This window comes from Tursiops truncatus, chromosome 21 (genome assembly GCF_011762595.2).
Source record: "Tursiops truncatus isolate mTurTru1 chromosome 21, mTurTru1.mat.Y, whole genome shotgun sequence".
Taxonomy (NCBI): domain Eukaryota; kingdom Metazoa; phylum Chordata; class Mammalia; order Artiodactyla; family Delphinidae; genus Tursiops; species Tursiops truncatus.
This window is the reverse complement of record NC_047054.1, coordinates 11730105-11748968: the sequence shown is the minus strand read 5'-3', so window position 1 is coordinate 11748968 and position 18864 is coordinate 11730105. Positions and strand designations below refer to the sequence as shown.

Here is an 18864-nt window from a genome sequence, read left to right as displayed (position 1 = left end):
GGAGCCAGTTCACAAGTCATGGTAAGAATCTATCCTGAGATGGAAGAGGGCTCAGGGAAGGCCATGAGTGACTGTGAGCAAATGTGTTGGTAAGATACATGAGAGAGATTAGCAGGTCCTGGAGAAAAAAAAAAAGTGTTTTAGGAAGAGAAGGTAACAACCAACAGAGAGGATGATTCCTAAGAAGCATTCCTGACTCCTCATTTCAAACGAGCTTTCTAAGGCAAGATCTAAGTCACTCCTGGGTGTTTGAAAATATGCCTTTCAGCATACCCCCTTCCTGTGACACAACCATACAGATAAGGAGGAATTCACTTGTGGATATGACACGTCGTCTGCTGTCCGCTAAAACACTGGGAATTCAGGGTCAGTAAACTCTGTGGAGCCTGCAGTTTGGTTTTCCCGTCCTTCAGAAAGTCCTCCTATCCTGATGAAACCCACATATTTCTTGGCAGCAGTGGGTGTGTGGGAGGGACTGACCTACCCTTGAAGTTGGAGACATCGAAGACACTTCTAGTACCTGATGACCATAGGATTTTCAGGAAAGGATGGGCAAAGATTTTCATTTATCCTAATTCTAAGCTTCCCAGTGTCCCACTCATCCCTAGCTCCTTCATCCCCTATAGCATTCTTTTCATTCTCCAAGCTCAGTTCACATAGCATGTGTCCCTTCCAAATGGGAGAGGTATTTATGTTCTATGCTTAGTTTTAAAAGTCTTGGTCCTCCCCTACCCAACTGACCAGGAACTCTGTGCATGTGTTGGACAGGCAAGCAAGTCAGTGGGAGAAGCCAGTAGAATGTAGAAACCACTAGTCTCAGAGGAATAATGTAGCCTGAACGGAATAGGGCAAGGTTTACTTTATCACTCCTACATCTAATGATTATAGACCATATTTCATACTCTCAAACAAGAGTAACTTCTTTTCTATGGTTTTAATCATAATTATCTCAAGTATTTAACATCTCTTTTCTAGAACATTACATTAAACTATCAGAAAATATACAATTAAGAACAAACTACCATCACTGGAAATCAAGAAGGAAAGCCAGCTATGTAAACACCTCTATGCAGTGTATTCATCCTGAACAGATGGGCGTTGTTGGAACAAAATTCAGGTACAATTCAGTCAGTCTTTGAACATTTACAAAGAAAGGATAAAGGGCGCTTACAGACTTAGTGGGAAACTTTAGTTTACAGACCACTAAGTTAAAAGATCGCATAAGGGAATTGATGAAAATTATTATTAGACAAATTGGTTAAACAAGATTTTGACTGTTAATACAAAAAAAGTTTTGTCGATATGCTTACCAAGTGCATATTGAAATAGAATAATATTTAGTAAGCTCAAAAGAATATTTTCAGCATACAATAAAGAGTGGAAAATGATTGACATAATCTGAAAGTGACACAATAAATTTAAGAGAAATAATTTTTAAAACACTGTAATGAATTTGAGATCTATCATTCTTTTACTCTCTTCCTATTCTGTCTTACTCCATCTCTCTGCTGATACCCTTTTTGTCTGTTTTCATTTAACACACTGCTTCTTGCCCAGGTCACCGTCTGACTCTTCTCATATCTAGAAAGTCCATCGAACCAACCTGTTCCTCCATCTTCTGTGTTACCCTCTCATTTTCTCCCTCCCTGACTCACTGTCTCCCTGGTTCTCCATTTGTCTCTCTTCCCCCTTCCCCCTCCCCTGCCCTTCACCTCCACATTCACAAGGATGGAATAAAGATGCCACCTGTGCAGGAAGAGTTCACATCAGGAATGTAAACATACCCTGGCAGGCACCGCCAGTGAGATGGGATCTGGGACAGAGGACACGGGTGTCACAGGACAGGGCCAGTCACCTTTCCTAGCCAGGGCTCAGGAGTGCCAACTAAAAATCGGCACATGTCATCTGCCTCTATAAGGACTAAGTCACAGACCTCTACAGCTGCTGACCTTCAACACCCCCTGAAAGGAGATCAGGATGGAGATGAGGAAGAAGGCACTCTGTTCTGGGGAAAACTGGCAGAACAGGTCTTCAGATAGCTGTTCCGCTCCTCGTGATGAGCAGCGAGCCGCTGCCAGAAGGTGTGCTTGACTGCACATACCGCCTTCACTGCAATCCTTTATAACACTGACCTTCCCCTACTTCTCTGGAGCGGTTTCTCACGGCTATCTGAAGTGCTGTCTCCCGGGCTATTGTCCTAATTTTGCCCCAAATAACACAGCTCACAACTCTCACCTTGTGCATTTTTTTTCAGTCGACAGGGGCTACCCAGAGGCAGTGACCGCGAAAGGGAGACCTGTGGAGGTACAGGGCCCAGCTCCATGAAGACAAGGAGGATGAGGTTAGTCCTCTCCCAAGGACTGAGGTCTGCAGAATCCCAGGGCCAGGGAGGGCGTGGCATCCTGGGGCTGCGTTGAGGGCCAGGATGGGTGATGGGAGGCGAAGGGTGAGAGTCCACGTCCTGAGTGGGGACCTGGCACAGCACGAGGCAGTAGACGGTAAAGAGACCAAATGCGGAAAGGTTGGCAGGGACCTTTGAGTGCTTTTAAGCAGGAAAGGAAATGACCCAAACTCTGCTGCCTGGCCTCCGGGCGTTTCAGGATGAGGCATTCTCCCTGAGGGTAGGACAAGGGGGTGCAGTGCCTGTGACAACTGCAGGGACCCACAGACCCAGGGGTTAGACACTTCAGACACGCCTCTTGTCATAGGAGTCAAGCAGTATACTTCTGCCTCTACAAATTGTCCATTCCCCCAACCCGCCTGCCATGTCAAAGCTCCTGTGTTCGTGTTTACATGCAGTGGGTGTCTGAGTGACGACAGTGTCTCCCCACCACATCTCTGAGACTCTATTTCCTTATGTGGGAATTAAGTCCAATGAAAGCTGAAGGGTAAAAGGAAGTGACAGTGCTTTGAAGTATAATTTAATTGGTTTTCTTTACTGTTACTAGAATTAAATTTTTTTTCCAGGTATTCCTTTGCAAAGCCCCCTCATTAAAGAACTACTCCTTTGTAGGGAGAGATTCAGCCATACCTAACACATCTTGGTGAGAGTCAGTCGGATGGCCTGAAAAAGATATGGCCTCTCTAAAACATAATTCAGTGCACATAAGGGAACCTATTTCCACATTCCTGGGGTGGCGGGGGAACTTTCCTCCTCAAGGTACCCCTGGTCCTAGTACATGTGACCATCAAGTGACCTAAGGGTACTCACATGTTAGGGACCCTCAGCTTGAGCTGTTTGCTGTGAGTTAAAGTACAGAACCCTGGTGAAATGAAGCAGTTCATATGTTTGGTTTAGACAGATACAATAAGGGAGATTCCAATTCCCCTTCCTGGGGACATGAGCACATTAGGGGAGTTAGTGAATAGGGTGTTTCCCAGTGTTGAAAATGTTTGCAAGGCTTTTGTCCTACTGAGATTCTGCTGAGATCATCAGGATGCTTATGCAGCAACTCTTGTCTCATTTTTTTCATGATGAATTGTATGTTTATTTTAATATTCTAACGATGCCATGTTGGCAGTGAAGAAAACACAGCCATCCAGGAGTGGAAAGTGGGGAATGAAGAACATAAACACAATGAGTGTTGGCTGATAACCTTCACATCCAGCCTCAGATACACACTTTAGAGGTCCCAGAGCTCCCATCATAGGGAATCCCAAGTCATTTCCAAAGACAGACCTTCATGAACAGGGCAACACAGAAATACCCACATACCCCATATTGCTGTGGTTCTCCACCACCACATCTGTCCAGGGGTCTCTGAGAAAGGATCAGAATGTCTAGTTCTTTGTGAGGGAAGTTCACAGTCAATATTTGAAGTTGGCTCCTTCATACTCAATCAGGAGCCCTTTCCTTCTACTATTCATAGAGGAAGAATGAGTTTTCCAGATGAAGGAAAGAATGGTGGATGGCTTTTGAGTCATCTTAAGTGTCATAATTCCAAAAAGCATGTACTGGGTTCTGAGTCTTTCCTGTTGTGGATGTTAGGCCACTGTTTCTCATAAGATGCCTTCCTGTCAGAATGAGTACTGAGGACTAAGGGCAGCTGGGGGTGTGGGGATCAACAGGCCCTGAGAGCCGAGTCTTTAGTAACCTCACCTTTACTCAAGGTCCCTGCAGCGCCCACTCCTGTGCACAGGGTACCAACTTGCCTCCACAGAACCAGACACTACCCCAGAGACAGGCTCCCCACAGCACCTGACTGCGGTTCCTGCTCAACAGGCTGCACACGTGAGGAGGATCTCCAATTAGCACTCTCCCCTCACAGGTTCAGTATCTGCAGCAGCAACCTGGTTCTTTCCCTGACTCTAGACTCTAGACCCCTGGACCAGTGACAAGGTCTCAGAACACAGCAGAATTTGTAGCACAGTATCATTCTTCCACCAACTCTGAAATTTCCCCTAGATGTCCTTGCCTTCCACCCCCGATTTCCTCTTCTTCCTTGCTTGCATGCAATGAATATTACTAACTGCCAGAATGTTGAGGATTAAATTACATAATGTATTGAGGTCCCCAGCACAGTGCCTTGTACACATTGGAGCCTAACAAACCTGAGAGCAGACAGGAGATGCTCAGTAAAGCTTGTTTTAGTGAATTGATGCATGTTGTTTCTCAAATACTGTCTTGCTCAGACACTGCTGATTTCTCTATTCTTCTCTCAATTTGATAAGGTCAACAAATAATATAATTTGGGGGAGGGGGAGGTAATGGGTGATATTGCTGGAACCAAATCTATTTGTGCTTAGAAATGATGTTGTGACCCAGCATTTCCATTTTTAAGTTAAAAATAAAATTTTGGGGGCTTCCCTGGTGGCGCAGTGGTTAAGAATCCGCCTGCCAATGCAGGGGACACGGGTTCGAGCCCAGGTCCGGGAAGATCCCACATGCCGCAGAGCAACCAAGCCCATGTGCCAGAACTACTGAGCCTGTGCTCTAGAGCCCACCAGCCACAACCGCTGAGCCTGCGTGCCACAACTACTTAAGCCCGCGCACCTAGAGCCCGTGCTCCGCGACAAGAGAAGCCACTGCAATGAGAAGCCAGCACCGCAACAAAGAGTAGCCCCTGCGCGCCACAACTAGAGAAAGCCCTCATGCAGCAACGAAGACCCAACGCAGCCAAATATAAATAAATAAATTTATAAAATAAAATAAAATTTCATCAGTCCCTCCCAAACTTCCTGAATCATAATTTCCTAATGTTGAACCCCTGATCGCCAAGAGATTTGCATGTATATTACAGCTTAAAAAGCAATATTTACTTAAATCATTCTCAACACTGCTTTCCCATTGGGAAACCTTAGGTAATTGTAAGAAATACCATCACTCCAGAAATTATTTCAGTTGTTCTGAGGATGAGCCTCGCATCAATACTATTTTAACAAAACCTTCATGACCCCTTTATTTGCAGATCAAAGAACATTTATTAACCCTCAGGTGATTCAAATATCAGGTTGCTATCTATATTAGATCTTAAAATTCTTTGACTCTTGTGGTCATCAGAGGATTCCAGAAAGGAGAAGTTTTTCTGTGCTTCTCTAGACTTTCAATTGCCAGAAATTAAGACCCACGACACTCTGTTTCTGTTGTTGTTGTTGTTTCAAAATTCATGACACAGTGACGAGGCAGGAGTACCACTATCGCCACTGCTGGAAATGAAGATGCAAAAAGGTTGTCTTAGGCTGCTCTGAGCCCCTGACTCTAAGCTAAATCCCCAAGGATGTCCTGGAAAAGGTGGTGCTAGAATGGAAAGCAGGAAGACAGCAACACACCAGCAGGAACAAACGTAAAATTTTCTAAGTCCTCCAGGAAGCCCTGCAAGGTTTGTGTAGGCATGTGTTACCCTCTGCTGGCTTGGGCACATTGAAAATGGGATCTACCAACAGCCCCTCTGAGATATGAAAACCAAGATGTCAGACCTCAAAGGAGCTGATCAGAGCAGAAGGTAGAAGGGCACCCAGATGGCAAGGGCTGAGACTGTGCTGGACATATAAGGTATGTTGTAGGTGAGGCTTCTCCTTGCTGGGTACGGATCTGGTTCCTGTCTTTGTAGGGGTTGGCGTAACTCCAGTGTCCAGGGATGGGCAAACCCTGGACCAAGGCCTCTTTTCCTCTCTCTGGTAGTTCTCTTCTCCTAAGTGTCTCACAAATTCCCAAGTTCTCCCATGCTCTCCTCAGGTTGGTTTTCTTTTCCCTCCTGATGTTCGTCTTTGCCTTGCAGAGCAAGTTTCCCAGCACAAACCTAGAACTAAGACTTCGAACTACCCAATGGGCCCAATGTCATTATCTTGTTATTCAGTTAGAGATGTCTGTATTCTTTTATCTCCTTAGGTGTATTATTATTATACTTCCTCATATTAATGTCATAAGGATAATAATCACTATAGTTATTATTATTAAGTTTCTTATTATGGATTTTCGTGTGTGGTTATAGCTACACAGCATTGACTAGTGATTCTCTACTTAAGAAAAATGTCTGATTTTCAGAAGATGATTGCCAAGGGTTCTCAAACAGACACACATTCACAGTCTCCCATGCTCCTTGCCATACCACTTAGTATCTTTTCAATAAGCAAAACCCTTATTTTTCAATTCCAGCTCCAGAAGCAGGGACAAACCTGTGAGTAGGTGAGTTCCAGATGAGGATTCCATTGATCTTAGTGAGGCCCTGCTCACTTTACAACAGCTCTTCAGGGACCAGGAATCTCTTTTTCCATCTGAAGAGACCCAGGGAAGTATTCCTTGACCTGCTAGAGAAACCACAAAGATTTGTAAGTCAACTCAGGGATGCAGAAACCATTCTTATCTTCCCGAAAATGTTGTAGAAGGTATCTCAACCTGACCGAGCATTGTCAGAATTTTCTGTCACTTCAGGAGGTCCAAAGTACCATTGCTGAAAACTGAAGAGCACAGAGGATGAGCCACACCTGCCAGAGCCTCTGCAAATATTCTAAGTCCTCTTGGGTGCCCAGAAAAGCCAGGGGCTGAAATGGAAGGCAGGGAGGGTGAAACACACCAGAACAATCAATTGAAGAACTTTATAAGTTCTGTGTGGCTACAAGGAACATCTAGTGCCTGCTCGTGTCACACCTTGCCAGCTGGGAGCTCCAATAGTAACATCCTCCAAGAGCCCCAGAATGATATATATGAACACAGATGTCTGGACCTCAAGGGGCCTGGGTTGATCAGATGGCAGAAAGAAAGCTAGGCACTGAGAACTGAGATAGCACTGGGAGCTTAATGTATGTTACTGGTGGGGTTACTGTATCCTGGATGTAAATCTGGGGTCAAGTTTTGTCAGCCCATTGACCTGAATCCTGATATCTGGTGGGAATACTTTTCTTTAAAGTATTTATTTATTTATATATTTGGCTGTGCTGGGTCTTATTGCAGCACGTGGGATCCTTGTTGCGACATGCGGGATCTTTTAGTTGCAGCATGCAGGATCTTTCGTTGCGGCATGCAGACACTTAGTTGCGGCATGTGGGATCTAGTTCCCTGACCAGGGATCGAACCCGGGCCCCCTGCATTGGGAGTGTGGAGTTTTAGCCCATGGACCACCAGGGAAGTTCCTCTGGTGGGAATCCTATGACTGGTAGGCTCCAGACCTGCGTCCTCCACCTCTGCTGGGGAGATCCCTCTTCCCAGGGTTGGTACAGGAGATCCCTCATTGGCCCATATTCCCCTCCTTTGGTTGTTACTTCCCTCCTGTTCTCATCCATGACTTTCAAAACACATTTTATTGTGCAGACCTAGGGTTCAAACTCCAAAATATTCCATGATGTCCAATAACAGTATCTGGTCACTTAGGTAGGAGAGTCTGTATTCTCGTCTACAATCTCCCTAGGTTTCTAATTATTACCATTTTTATAGTTACTACTTTTATTATAATTAGGATGATCATCATTATCAATGTTGTTACTCATTATGATTTTTATTATTATGTTTTTTTATTATGCATTATTTTTGTGGTGGTAGTTATACAGCACTGAGCAGAGTTTCTCTTTTCACCTAGGTGTCAGGTTGACTGAAGGTAAGGGAAGGTCCCTCAACATACCTACATACCTACACATTCACAGTTCTCCCAGGTTCCTGCAGTAGCCTCTTTTTTTTTTAAGTGAAACACCTTCATCAGTTTTTTTTTAATAGTATTTTTAAATTAATTATTTCTGGTTGCATTGGGTCTTCATTGCTGTGCATGGGCTCTCTCTAGTTGCGCTGAGTGGGGGCTACTCTTCGTCACGGTACACGGGCCTCTCACTGCGGTGGCTTCTCTTGTTGCAGAGCAGGGGCTCCAGGTGCACGGGCTTCAGTAGTTGTGGCACACGGGCTCAGTAGTTGTGGCTCACGGGCTCCAAAGCGCAGGCTCAGTGCACGGGCTTAGTTGTTCCACGGCATGTGGGATCTTCCTGGACCGGGATTGAACACATGTCCCCTGCATTGGCAGGCGGACTCCCAACCACTGTGCAGGCAGAGAAGTCCCCCTGCAGTAGCCCTTGAGGCCTGTCTGTCAGATGAGCCTTTTGAAATATTAGAAGTCTCCTTCCAGAGGCAAACCCCGCCTGGACATCTGGAAAATTTTACAAGTCTTATTGAGGGCCCCCGAACTGTTTTGCTGGCCTTAAGGACCCAGAAGGCTGTCTTAGACTAGCCAGAGCCTTCACATAATTTTCTAAGACAATTCAAAGGCACAGGAGGTGCTGTTACCTTCCTGGAAAAGCTGCAGAGAGCATCCTTGCCCACATGAGCCTCCTCAGAATTCTAAAAGTCAGCACAGAGGCTGGAAATCTGGCTTTAAAAACAATTGAGGCTCAAGGAAGGCATCCTAGGCCCCCCTGAACCTCTGGGAATGTTCTGCATCCCCTTCAGTGTCCAAGAAAGGCTGGTGCTGGACTGGATGGCAAGGAGGGGACAACCTGTCATGTGACCTACCATCAAATTTTCTAAATTACTCAGTGAACTCAGTAACAGCTCAGGCTGCTACTGTCGCCCCTGCTGGTTGAGGAGCACTGGCTGAGACATGTGAACTGAAATTTCTGGACCTGAAAAAGCTAGGTAAAGAACAAGAAAGGCAACCAGGCCATCATGAGGACTTAAAGTGCCTAGTAGAGGGGGCCTTTGAGCAGCAGGTGGATCTGGGCCCTGCCTTCTTTGCAGGGACCCAGGCCATCAGAAAATTGGCTCAACCCCTGAAATTCCATGAGGTTCCTGTGGCTGGTTGGTTCTAAAACAGGGTCTCTCTATGTCTGCCCTATAGGGATCTCTTCCTGGGGTTGGCATGGGAGTTCCCAAGATTACCCATGTCCTGAATATTATTACAATAATTCCTTATCATTATTGTTGTTGTTGTTATAAAACATTGAATAAAGTTTCTTGATCCGTGAAGAACTGTCTCATTTCCTGAAGATGACAGAGGGTTCCCAAAGCACACACCGCTGCTCTCTGGCTCCCAGGTTAGCTCCACAGTCACTTCCCCCAGGGAACTTCCAGAAACTTTCCAAATACACTGCCAGATGCCTGGACTGGCCTTTTTTTTTTTTTCCCCCCTCAGGAGAAACTCAGGGAGGGCATCTTGCCTGTCTGAGCCCCTGGAAAATATTCTAAGTCACCGTAGGTCCAGCTTTGAAGTGGTTGCCTATTTGAAGTGGATGCCTCAACAATCAAAGCTTAACTCAGGCACTTGTATTACAAAAAAGAAAAACCAACTGTCACAATATACATTACAGACATTTAAATGAACAAAAATAAGAGTTGTCTCGAATGACAGATTGTTTTCCAGATGAATATTTATGCCCTATCTTGCTTTTACTTATTTCAAAACCAGCATTTCAGAATAATGACTACATATAAATAACAGTGCATTTCATTTTTTAAATAAGAAAAATTAATATTGTTACTATGACTTAGTTGGATTACACAAGAAATCAACATGACTAGCTAGTCTAAAACATCATTCTTGAAATAAGCAATATTTACAATAAACAAAAAATACACCATTGGCAAACCATTAATTTAATTTAATTTAAACCTCAATTAACGAATATCTACATTAAATTTGATAGTTTCCTTACGTTATTTCTCCTGTTTGACAGAAACTATTAGCTCAATGAAAGTGGGTTCTGCTGCCCCCCAGTGATCTCTTTCTGTCATAGAACTTCCAGATGTAGCATGGGCCTACTTACACCTTGGTTTTGATGTAGCATAAGTGATTTAGGACTTCCGGGTACAGAGTTGTAAGAGACTAATTTTGTGTTACTTTAAGTCACTTAGCCTGTGGTAATTTTAGAGTAACAGTAGGACATTATCCATGGAAGAATATCAATACAATCAACATTTAGATGGAATACAGTATGACCATGAGCAAGGTGCCTTGCTTTAAAACGGGTTAGGGAGCTACAAGCAGAATTGGGAAGAGCATAAACAAATAAATCAAATCACATACATTGCTATCTTTATTTGTTTCTGATTGTTACAGATTATGGTTTTTGATAAGAATAAATAAAGTAGTCCTTTAATAACTTGGTTCTATTTTAAAAAGTGTATTGATGCAGACATCTTCTATCAGAATGACTGTATGTTATATTGTGTACAAGTTCACAGAAAATGAATTTGTCAAAACTCAGTTTACCAAATATAGCAAATTTCCCACTCACCAACCTCACTGATTTACCGAAACGTAATTTGTGTCAAACATAAATACATTTTAAGGAGATTTCTATTTGGAAGGGATGATTTTTTAACACAATTTAAGGTCAGCTAGGTATTTCATTTGACCAGTTACCACTGGATTTAATAGATCCAGTAAAATGAATTTGTTGAGTTTCAATGTGGTTTAGTCTTCTAATGAGTTAACATTCATTTAGAGATGTCTACATTAAGATGTTGTGTACATGTATACATACATTCACAATATTATTCAGCCTTTCAAAAGAAGGAAATATTGCCATTTCAACAATGTGGATGAACATAGCTGATGTTATGCTGAATGAAATAAGCCAGACACAGAAAGACAAATACTGCATAATATCACTTACATGTGGAATTTAAGAAAGTGGAACTTACAAAGACACAGAGTAAAATGATGGTTTTCGTGGGCTTGAGGTGGAGGAAATGTGGGGCTTTTTTAGTTGTAAGATGAATAACTTTTGGAGGTCTAATGTAGAGCATAGTGATTATAGTTTAAAATACTGTATACATGAAATTTGCTAAATGAGTAGATCTCAACACACACAAAACAGTAAATCTGTGAGGTGATGGATAGGTTAATTAGCTTGATTGAGGGAATCATTTCACAATGTGTATGTATATCAGAACATCACATTGTACACTTTTAGTATATACAGTGTTTGTCAATCACACCTCAATAAAGGTGGAACAAATAGTTTGAAAAAAGGAAAAAAGGAAATAGAGAACAGTATGGATCCTCTTGCTGCAGATTCTGTGCTCTAGTAATAATAACAATGAAAAACCTCGAAAACAGTGAAACCTCTGGGAAAGAACAGGAAGTTTGCTTCTGAGACCTTTAGAAGACGTGCAGAAGTAAAGGACTTGGTCAGTTTTTAAAAGTTGTATCTACATGATTTACCTAAGCAGGGGGATATATTTTGTTACTGGGAATGCTTGATTGGATTTATCTTGACAGGCACTCAAGTTATTTAGGGTGTGTCCTTTGGGTTACATGGTGAGAGAGGTTAGATGGTTGATGGGATTATAGTTTATGAGGTTATATGATTGATGAGGTTATCAACTGCATAAAAAGAGAACTCACATCAGAGCAGTGTTTTGTGTAGAGAAGTTCTGAGCTCTGGAGTGTGGTGACAGCAACCTCAGGAAAGACCTGGCTTCATTGGATTTTCCATCCATTTGATTTCTGGTAAATAATGAAGATAATTTTCACAAGAAGCGACAAATGTCATTTATTTTAAAAATGAATTTTAATTGAAAAATGATCACATAATCTGTCTACAAGAATTTGGGGTAGGCCCCTTGAGGGTTGGTTCGGTTGTTATGGACATGGAAGTTTTCTAGATTAATCACTTCTACGTCGTGGTCACAGGGAATTGTACCTAGCCTTAGAATTCAGGTAATATTTTTTTGCAGTTATACCAGTGGAGAGCACAGTAAATAAATAAACAAGTTGCCTAAATGAATAGTAGAATTATATTTAACACAAAGGGGAGGGAAAGAGGAAGGCTAACTGCGGCTGAGATTTAGAAAAGGGATCCTTGGGGAGTTAACATTTAAACCAAGACCGAAAGAAACTGTGTATGGTGTGAGGGTGTATGTGTGGATGAAGAATGCTAATAGGTCTCCGTGTAGGGATGAGAGCAATACCTAATTGTATTTGTGTGGTTCTCTGAGGGCATGTAAAAGATCAACCCCTTGGGCTTCCCTGGTGGTGCAGTGGTTGACAGTCCGCCTGCCGATGCAGGGGACACGGGTTCGTGCCCTGGTCCGGGAAAATCCCACATGCCGCGGAGCGGCTGGGCCCGTGAGCCATGGCCGCTGAGCCTGCGCGTCCGGAGCCTGTGCTCCGCAACGGGAGAGGCCACAACAGTGAGAGGCCCGCGTAAAAAAAAAAAAGATAAACCCCTAAATGTCTGGTAGAACCATTAATTAACAATGCCAAATAGAGGAGTCTGATTTACATCTTCGTTTTGGTAGGGGAGGTAATGTCCTAAGACATATTTAATTTTAGTAGCACATGACTATGCAATTAGAGTTGGTAGGTCAGGATTCTATAATCCCTGGATCAGTGTCTTGATCAGCAGAGATAGTAAAAGTTCAGACAGACATGAGAATCCCTGGTCTTTCTACTGAATTGAGTAAATGTGGATTAAACAGGCAGGTATAGCGAGGAAGGTGGGGCTGAATACAAAGTGGATAGGTGAACGACAGGTTCCCAGGTGGTAGGAGAACCTAGGTGGGGAGTGATTCTGTGAGATGAGCTGAAAGGGGAGAGGCTGGGATTCCAGGGTGGGGCCTCTGAGTCCTTCCCTGAGAGGTGATGATTCCTGGTGAAACCTAGGTATGGCATGTACCCCTCACGACAATCCTGCTGAGAAATTTGAGTTTGGAAACAGACCAAAATTGTAAGGCCAGATGACCCATTTCCAAGCCGTGCAATTTTGTCACGTTACTAAAGCTCTGTAAACCCCTGTTCACAACACTGGTTCCCTCAGGAAAGGATTCAAAATCAGCAGGGTTATCGTGAGGCTCAATGAAGCCTCTCTATGGAACTCTGCAAGCAGGGATCTCATTTAATAAAACTTTTCTTTTTCTTTTTCTCTAGACCTAGGAACAAGGAGGTGTGTTGAAACTCCTGCAGAGAGGACCATGAGAAGGGTGCACAGATCTCACACCCAGGCCTGAAAGATGGGGAACTGCCTCAAATCCAGCATCTTGGATGACAGCTCTGTTCCTGAGTCTCCATCCCGCTGGGTGGGCCCAGGCGGGAGGAGACGCTGGGATCAGGAACCACATCCGGAACAAGTTCCAAATCCCATCCATCTTCCAACACCCAGCTCGCTTCACCAAGCAGCACAGCTGATGGAAGAGGAACAAGTGAGGTTAGCTCAAAGAATCAGCCTTAAAGAGCACCTGCCTCAAGGAGTGTACAGAACAGATGGATTTGAAGAAAAGATCCAGGAGGAGTGTGTGATTTGTTGGTTGGAGTTTGTGCGTGGGGACTCCATCAGATTTCTGCCCTGCGCACACTTCTATCACCTGAACTGCATCAATGAGTGGTTGACCAGGTCCTTCACCTGCCCCTACTGTCGCAGGCCCATGGATGTCACACAGCCTTCATCCCAGGACTTTAATTGAGCCAGGATCCCTTGTTTGATTTCAAGTGTCCCATCATTTTTAGTGATTTTGATATTTTGTCATCGTGTCTAAGTAGCCAGGGATTAGGAATTAAAATCATGCACAAAGATTTCCTAAAAATTCCTGTCATGTTGCAGATGATGGCAAACAATTTATAATGTTTTAGAAACTTAGGGAGATAATAGCATGTAAAGCCTTGACCAAGTGTTCAGAAGTGTAATTATATCTTAGCATTTTTCCAGTACATGGGATGTGTACCATGTTGCAGCAGCTATACATGTTGTATTGTGTCTGTTGAAGATTAGGGAAAAGAAAGTGGTTACTTTTCCTAAGTGATATAACTTTCTTCTCCCCAATCCAAACTGGCATTTGGACCAAGGTTTTATGAAAAACTACAATTTATACAACTGAACTAAAATGAGATCCAATTATATACGAGTGAATAAATGAAGAATCTTATTTTCAAATAACCCTCCTAAATGGTCTTATCTTTTTTTTCTCCATCATTTTGAGACATTTAACTTTTTGTCTTGTAAGTCCAACCAAGGGGAACAGTGCCCCAGGGAAGAACAGTCGTGAGTAGGTTTATTAGCTGTGTAATTACGGTGCGTTCATGTAATTTAGCTGTGTTTGTGTAAAGGGATAATAAAATAGTTTTCCATCTAAAAGTCAGGGTTGAGGGAGTGATATTGCTGGAGACCCCAGGTGGAGGAGGGCGTTAGAATGATTCAGGATGAGTGTATGCAGAGGTTTGACTTGGATTTGCAATCATGATTTGGAATCATGGAGTGAACTGAACTTCTGATCACTGTGGGCTAATAAGCATACACACCTCCGTGTTTTCCACATTTTTATCTCTCAAATGGAGGTGTTCATATATTATTAATTAGCAATAATAGTCGTAGTCGTCTTCCTTGTGACCATAGGCAAGGGAAGCCCTCCCCTTCTTTCTCTTAGAGCATACTGCATGTTCCCAGTGATTAGGGCCACATCCTTATGAAGGACTGATGTTTATGAGATGTGGGTCTGGAAATTGGAAAACTGGGGTCCCATGGCTTCTTTGTCCTTCCTCAGCTTTGCCTTCTTGATGCTTGTACTGGCGACCCCTCCCCTTTTACCCTCTCTCCTAGTTCAGAAGAACTTGTGAGTCCCACCCAAACCACCCAGACCCAGGGTAAATGCCTGCCACAGCTCTCAGTGCTCCATCTTGTGCAAACTGGTCCCCTCAATTCTCTTCCTCCTCTCTCTTGGACCCCGACCCTGTGGAAGCAGAGGGAGGTTAGGTGACTAGACACCCACTGGGCACACAGAATCCTCTAGTCCACCCTGAGCCATATATGTGGGACATTCTCTCCACTGAGGCTGTCCAACCAGTGCTGAGAGTGAACAAGAGGAATCTGGCTCCAGGGGATAATTGCACGACTTTCTCAGACCTCCTAGGACTATAAGCCGTTTGTGATCTCCTGTTCCAAATACACCCAGACAAAGGCACTTTAGGTTTGATTTCCCATAGCAATCCTCCCAGGATCGGCACAAACATTACAACTCCCTATCCAATCTTTGGGGATAAATCTCTGATGACTGTGTACGGAGTGTCTTCTCTTTTCTCTTCTTTAAAATTTCTTTTTTCTTAATTTAACTATACTTGATTTACAATATTGTGTTAGTTTCAGACGTACAGCTTCACATTCTTTTCCATTATAGGTCATTACAAGATATTGAATATAGTTCCCTGTGCTATACAGTAAATCCTTGTTGTTTATCTATTTTACATATACTGTAGTGGTGTGGGTCCTCTACTCCTAATTTTATCCCATACTCCTAATTTATCACTCCCCCTCCCCTTTCCCCTTTGGTAACCATAAGTTTGTTTTCTATGTCTGAGGTTGTTTCTGTTTTGTAAATAAATTGATCTGTATTATTTTTTAGATTCCACATATAAGTGATATCATATAATATTTGTCTTTTTCTACCTGACTTAATTCACTTAGTATGATAATCTCTAGGTCCATCCATGTAGCTGCAAACTTCACTATTTCATTCTTTTTTATGGCTGAATTTTATTCCTTTGCATATATGTACCACATCTTATTTATCCATTCATCTGTTGATGGACACTGAGGTTGCTTCCATATCTTGGCTATTGTAAATAGTGCTGCTATGAATATTAGTGTGCATGTATCTTTTCAAATTAGTGGTTTGGGGTTTTTTGGACATATACACTAGAGTGGAATTGCCGGGTCATATGGTAGTCGTTAGTTTTTTGAGAAACTGCCATACTGTTTTCCACAGTGGCTGCACAAATTTACATTCCTACCAACAGTGTACTAGGGTTCCCTTTTCTCCACATCCTCTCCAACATTTGTTATTTGTGTTCCTTTAGATGAAAACCATTTTGATAGGTGTGAGGTGACATCTCATCGTGGGTTTGATTTGCATTTCCCTGATGATTAGCGATGTTGAGTAGCTTTTCTTGTGCCTGATGGCTATCTGTATGTCTTCTTTGGAAAAATGTCTATTCAGGTCTTCTGCCCACTTTTTAATCAAGTTGGGTATTTTTTTTGATGTTGAGTTCCATGAGCTGTTCATATATGTTGAATATTAACCCCTTATCAGACATATTATTTGCAAATGATTTTTCTCACTCAGTAGGTTGTCTTTCATTTTGTCGATGGTTTCCTTTCCTTGCAAAAGCTTTTAAGTTTACTTAGATCCCATTTGTTTACTTTTGCTTTTGTTTCCTTTGTTTTAGGAGGTATGATATGATATCAAAAACTGTAATTGTGAGGGGAGGAAAGTATATATGAAGGATTTTTTTTAAAGTCATAATGCTCATTTATTAAAGGATTATGATGTCAGGTTCTGTACAAGAATAGAAAGATAGACATAAAGCCCCAAATCTTAGTGGTTTAATACGATAGAAATTCATTTCTCACTCATGTGAAGTTTCCAGCAGTTATTCCAAGTTGGTTGGTAATCCTCCCATGATTATCCACAGAACTGGGCTTCTTGTGTCTCATAGCTCTGTTCTCTGAGTCCTCAGACGTCTCTGTATTGAGCCAACAGATGGAGAAAGAGTATGGAGGATCTCCAATGGGGAATCTGAAAAGGCCAGGCCTGGAAAGAGTACACATCATTTCTACTTACAGTTCATTGGCTAGAACTCAGTCATGTGGCAACATTTAACTTCAGCTCTCTGCCCAGGGAGAAGAGAAAATGGGTTTTGGTGAACAGATAGCAGTCAAATATATAGAGCTACCTTTGGGAAGAGTGTGTGTGTGTGTGTATACCTGTCTGCCTTCCTATCTATCTACCTACCTATTTTTCTATCATCTATCGATCTATCTATCTAAGTGGATTTTATTATTCTCATTTTACAGGTAAGAAAACTGGAACCTGGGAAGATTAAGTCACTTGCTGGGGTAAGTGCAGGTGCTTGAATGTGACCCACGATTGTCTGGGTTTACAGCTACCACACTATATTTGCTTATTAACCTGATTTATTCTACTATTACATTGTTCTCTATTTCCCCTGTCACCATTCTTTTTTTTTTTTTCATTTTAACATCTTTATTGGAGTATATTTGCTTTACAATGGTATGTTAGTTTCAGCTTCACAACAAAATGAATCATATATGAAGGATTTTAAAAATGCATTTGGAATTAAGAGATCAGCAACTTAAAATAATCACGAATATATATAGACTGATATCATATACCTATTATTTATTATCAGTATTATAATTATTTATATTTATACCATTCTGATTATTGTCAAGTAAAATCAAATCCAGAGTTCTATAGGGAGAGACTTTAAATAGAAAGAAAGGTTATTGCAGGAATTCCCTGGTGGTCCAGTGGTTAGGACCCTTCACTTTCACTGCCATGGCTCCTCAGGTTCAATCCCTGGTTGGGGAACTAAGATCTCACAAGCTGTGCTGCACGGCCCAAAAAAGGGAAGAAAGAAAGAAAAGCTATTGCAATAGGGAGAACTATCTGATTGCAGAGATCAGCAAGCATCTCAAAGTCAAACCAAAAAAAGATTTTCTTTCACACGGTAAAGGGGGTAAGTGGTAAGGGGAAGTTGGGCACTAGGCTGAGCTTAAGCCAACTGCGTGACCAGTGTGGTGTGGAGGGAAATATGTCTTGCCATAGCCCATCTATCCAGGCTTCCCATGTCTCCAACCCCCTCTGCTTGCTTTCCATGTCTGTCCTCAAGTATCTCTACCCACTGTGCCGTATTTTGGTTATAAGTTTGCCTACTGAAGGGCATCTTGGCTCCTCATTGATTTTGGTCATTGTGCATAACGCTGCTGAATATATTGCACGCTGTTTATTCTGTGGACACAAATTTTCAAACCAGTTGGGCAAATATACAGGGACACAAATGATGCATCGTATGCTGAGACCATGCTTACGTTTCTAGGAACCTACCAAAATGTCTTTCAAAGTGGCTGTACATTATGCATTCCCACCAGCAATGAATCAAATTTCCTGGTGTTCCCCATCCTCCTTTGTGACTCACATTATCAGTTTTTTCAGTGTTAGCTATTGTAGTAAGTGTGCAGGGTATCTTGTTGCTCTTTTAATTGGCTGTTTCCTAACGACAAGTAATATTGAGCATGATTTTGTATGTTTGTTTCCTATCTGTATATCTTGCATGATGACCTTTCTGTTCAGATACTCAACCATTTTTTAATTGGGTAGTTTGTTTTCTCTATGTTGAGTTTTACAAGTTCTTTGTATATTTTCGGTACAAGTCCTAAACATTTATGTTTTGCAAATATTTTCTCCCAGTCTGGGACTTGTGTTTTCATTGCTTGAATTGTTTCTTTTGTAGAATGAAAAATTTTAACTTAATAAGGTCCATATTATCAATTTTTTTCTCATAGATTGTTTTGATTTTGTACATTAAGCTAATTAATGTATATTAAAATTCATGTATATTTTCTGTTTTCTTATGTCACTTTTTGTTTTAAATTTTACGTTTAAGTATATGAACTATTTTGAGTGAACATACATATAAGTTTTGTGTCTTTGTT

At 42.1% G+C, this 18864-nt stretch overlaps 1 long non-coding RNA gene across 1 annotated transcript; it reads left to right on the top strand.

Annotated features, from left to right (window-relative positions):
* Window positions 1–24: 24 nt before the first annotated feature.
* Window positions 25–17191, top strand: LOC141277498 (uncharacterized). The gene is made up of 3 exons (XR_012328986.1): window positions 25–1117; window positions 2255–6768; window positions 13290–17191. It is a non-coding gene; the product is annotated as an uncharacterized lncRNA (long non-coding RNA).
* The last annotated feature ends 1673 nt before the right edge of the window (window positions 17192–18864 follow it).